This window comes from Acinonyx jubatus, unplaced genomic scaffold (genome assembly GCF_027475565.1).
Source record: "Acinonyx jubatus isolate Ajub_Pintada_27869175 unplaced genomic scaffold, VMU_Ajub_asm_v1.0 scaffold_79, whole genome shotgun sequence".
In the NCBI taxonomy this organism is placed as follows: Eukaryota; Metazoa; Chordata; class Mammalia; order Carnivora; family Felidae; genus Acinonyx; species Acinonyx jubatus.
This window is the reverse complement of record NW_026463998.1, coordinates 21,438-26,248: the sequence shown is the minus strand read 5'-3', so window position 1 is coordinate 26,248 and position 4,811 is coordinate 21,438. Positions and strand designations below refer to the sequence as shown.

The following is a 4,811-nucleotide window of genomic DNA, read 5'->3' as shown; positions in this document are numbered from 1 at the left end:
TTTGAATTTATCTTTGTGTATGGTGTAAGAGAGTGGTCCACTTTTCATTCTTTAACATGATGTTGTCAGTTTTCCCAACACCATTTGTTGAAGAGATGGTCTTTTTCCCATTGGGCACTCTTTCTTGCTTTGTCAAAGATTAATTCACCATATAGTCATGGATTTATTTCTGGGTTTTCTATTCTGTTAAATTGATTTATCTATTTTTTGTGCCAGTACCATACTGTTTTGATTACTACAGTTTTGTAATATAACTCGGTATCTGGAATTGTGATGCCTCCAGCTTTGCTTTTCTTTTTCAAGACTGCTCTGGATATTTGGGGTTTTTTATAGTTTCATACAAATAATAGGTTTCTTTCTTCCAGTTTTCTGAAAAATGCATTGGTATTTTGATTGGGTTGCATTGACTGTGTAGATTGCTTTGGGTAGTATAGACATTTTAAAAATATTTATTTTTTCCAATCCATAAGCATGGAATGAATTTCCATTTATGTGTCATCTTAATTTTTTTGCCAATGTTTTATAGTTTTTAGAGTACACATCTTTCATCTATTTGTATAGGATTATTAAAAGTTAAAAATATAATTACTCTATGATCCAGCAATTGCACTACTGGATATTTACACAAAGAGCACAAAAACACTAATTCAAAATAATACCTGCACCCTTATATTTACATCCGAATTATAAAACCAGTCCAAGTGTCCACTGAGAGATGAATAAAGAAGAAGTGGTATATATCCACAGTGGGATATATTCAGGATTAAAAAAGCATATTATCGTGCAATTTGCAAGGGCATGGATGGAACTGGAGAATATAGTGCTAAGTAAAATTTGTCAGAGAAACACAAATACCATATAATTTCACTCATATGTGGTATTTAAGAAACAAAACAAATGAGCATAGGGAAAAAAGAGAAAGAGAGAGACAAACCAAGAAGCAGAGTCTTAATTATAGAGAAGAAACTTATGGTTACCAGAGGAGATGTGAGTGGATGATGAGTGAAAATAGTTGATGGGGATGAAGGAGTGTACTTATCATGATGAGCACTGGGTCATGTATGGAATTGTTGAATCACTATACTGTATACATGAAACTAATATAACACTATGTTAAATAACTAGACTAAAAAAAAAAAAAAAACCTTGAAGGGTGCCTGGGTGGCTCAGACATTTAATCTTCCAGCTCTTGATTTTGGCTCAGGTCATGATCTCACAGTTTCATGGAGCATGGGGCTCTGCACTAATAATGTGGAGCCTGCTTTGAATTCTCCTCTCTATGCCCCTCCCCTTTTCTGTCACTCCCTAAATAAATAAAGTTAAACACAATTTTGGAAAAATAAATAAATAAATTTTGTTGGAGAAGGAGAAAAATGTAGGTATTCTGTGTGTAATTGAAGGTGTTATCAGCTGAAAGTAGACTACAATAATTATAAAATTTTGTTGTAAATCTCGTGGTAACTATAAAGTGAAACCCTACAGTAGATAGACAATAGATAAAGAGAAAAGAATCAAAGCAGAAAATCAACAAATGAGAAGGTAAGACAGGAATAGAAGAAAAGGAGGGGGGTGGAAAGCCTTATAAAACACCTAAAGCAATTAGCATAATGGCTACTATAAAAACTTATGCATCAATAATCACTTTATACAAATTAATTAAATTATTCAATCAAATAATATACAGTGTCTGGATAAATAAAAATAATAAATGTTTATAAGCTGCCTATAAGAGTCTTACTTCAGCTATAATGACACAAAGAATGAGGGTAAAAGGATGTAAAAATATAGTCTATGCAAATTGACATCAAAAGAAACCAGTGATAGCTACACATATTCAGGTAAAAAAGACTTTATGTGAAAAACTCTAACAAAAAATAATGTTATAAAATGATAAAGAGCTGAATTAATCAAGAGGACATAACAATTATAAATATGTATGCACCTAGCATTGGAGTACTTGAATATATAAAGCGAATATTTACTGATTGGAAGGAAAAAGTAGACAGCAATACCATACTAGTAGGGGGACTTCAGCATATCAATTTCAATGAAAGATAGATCATCTAGACAGAAATTCTACAAGGAAACATTGGACTTGAATTACACATTAGAAGAAATCGACCTAAAACACATTTACAGAACATTTTATCTAACAGCATCAAAATGCTTTTTCTTCTTAAGTGCATACAAAACATTCCCATGATAGATTCTTCTTAGGCAACTAAACAAGTGTTAACAAATTAAAAAAGTTTGAACTCATATCAAGGATCTTTTCTTACCACAAAGATATAAAACTAGAGTACAATAAAAATAACAAAATTTGAAAATTCACAAACATTTGAGGGCTAAACAAAATGTGCCTGAATAGCCAATGGGTCCATGAAGAAATCAACAAGAAAATCAAAAGATACTTTGAAACAAAAAAGATTGAATTACAACATACCAAAACATGAGATTCAGAAACTCCAGTTCTAAGAGCGAAGTTTTTAATGAGAAACAACAATATTAAAAAAATAAATAAATAAAACCTCTTAAACAATATAACTTTATATCTCCATGAACTGGAATAAAAAGATCAAACTGAGCCCAAAGTTATGAAATACAGGAAAATAACAAATGTCAGAGTATAAAAAAAAATAAAATAGAGACTAGAAAGACAATAGAAAAGATCAATAAAACTATTATTTTGGTTGTTTTTCGTTGTTGTTTTTCTTTTTTACAAAGTAAATGGAATTGGCAAATCTTTAATTAGAGTAAGAAAACAAAATAGAAAACTCAAATATATCAAATTATAAATGAATGAAAGGGCATCGTATATGACACCATAGAATCACAAAGGATCACATGATACTATAAACAATTATATGTCAAATAATTGGATAACCTAAAAATGCAGAAACTCTTAGAGACAGAAAACCTACCAATATTTAATTATAAAGTAATAGAAAATCTGGACAAATTGCTACTAAGGATATTACAACAATAATGAAACACCTCTCAACAAGTAAATATCTAGGACCAGTAAGTCACTGTTGAATTCTACCATTTAAATAAGAATTAATGCCAAACTTTTCAAATCTTTCTAAAAGTTCGAAGAGAAAGGGACACTTACAAAGGTATTTTATGAGACAAAATTATCCTGTTATCAAAACCATGTAAGGAAATTAAAAGAAAATAAAATTATTGACCCCTGTCTCTGATAAAATCCATCGCAAAAATCCTTAACAAAATATTACCAAATCAAATTCCACTGCACATAAAAAAAATTACACACCATGATCAGGTGGGATTTATTCATTGGATTCAAGGATATTTCAACATACACAAATCAATAAAGCTGATGCATCACATTAACAAAATAAAGGATAAATATCATACAATTTTCTCAATGATACAGCAAACGCATTTGGCAAAATTCAACATCTTTTAATGATAAATACTCTCATAAATTGGGTATAAATGAAATATATCCGCTTTTCCATGCTACCCAGGGAGGGGTCCATAGGGTATTGTTTTGTATTCCCATTGTAACTTAAAGGGAAACTTTCACAATGTCCAGAGCCCTTGATGTCCTGCAAATGAAGGACGATGTCCTCAAATTTCTTGCAGCAGGAACCCACTTAGATGGCACCAACCTTGACTTCCAAAGGGAACAGCACGTCTAAAAAAGGAAAAGTGATGGTATTTACATCATAAATCTGAAGAGAACCTTAGGAGAAGATTCTGCTGGCAACTCATGCCATTGTTGCTATTGAAAATCCAGCTGATGTCAGTGTCATATCATCCCGGAATACTGGCCAGCAAGCTGTGCTGAAGTTTGCTGCTGCTACTGGAGCCACTCCTATTGCTGGCCGCTTCACTCCTAGAACCTTCACTAACAACATCCAAGCAGCTTTCTGGGAGCCAAGACTTCTGGTGGTTACTGATCCCAGGGCTGACCACTCACAGAAGCTTCTAATGTTAACCTGCCTGCCATCAGTCTGTGTAGCACAGACTCTCTGTGCTATGTGGACATTGCCATCCCTTGCAAAAACAAGGGAGCTCACTCGGTGGGCTTGATGTGGTGGATGCTGGCCCAGGAAGTTCTGTGCATGTGTGGCACCATTTCCTGTGAACACCTATGGGATCCCTTCTATAGGGATCCTGAAGAGATTGAAAAGAAAGAGCAAGCTGCTGCCATAAAGGCTGTGACCAAGGAATAATTTCAGGGTGAATGGACTGTTCCAGTTCCTGAGTTCACTGTTACTCAACTTGAAGTCACAAACTGGTCTGAAGGCATGCAGGTGCCCTCTGTGCCTAGTCAGCAATTCCCTACTGAGGACTGGAGCACTCGTCCTGCCACTGAAGACTGGTCTGCAGCTCCCACTGCTCGGGCTACTGAATAGGTAGGAACAACCACTGACTTGTCTGAAGCTGCTTTTCTACAGAGAAACAAAAAAGAAATAAGGTTAGTGGAAAATAAACAGTTTCAAAAAGCTGAAAAAAATATTAAAAAAATGAATGAAATAGGGGCGCCTGGGTGGCTCAGTCGGTTGAGGGCCCGACTTCAGCCCAGGTCACGATCTCGCAGTCTGTGAGTTCGAGCCCCACGTCAGGCTCTGGACTGATGGCTCAGAGCCTGGAGCCTGCTTCCGATTCTGTGTCTCCCTCTCTCTCTACCCCTCCCCCGTTCATGCTCTGTCTCTCTCTGTCTCAAAAATAAAATAAAAAAACGTTAAAAAAATAAAAAAAAAATGAATGACATATATCCCAACATAATAAAAGCTATCCATGACAAGGCCGTAAATGTTACATTCAATGGTGTAAAATTA

At 34.7% G+C, this 4,811-nt stretch overlaps 1 pseudogene; it reads left to right on the top strand.

The window, feature by feature from the left end:
* The first annotated feature begins 3,517 nt into the window (after nt 1–3,517).
* Nucleotides 3,518–4,405, top strand: LOC128313840 (40S ribosomal protein SA-like; annotated as a pseudogene).
* Nucleotides 4,406–4,811: the final 406 nt, after the last annotated feature.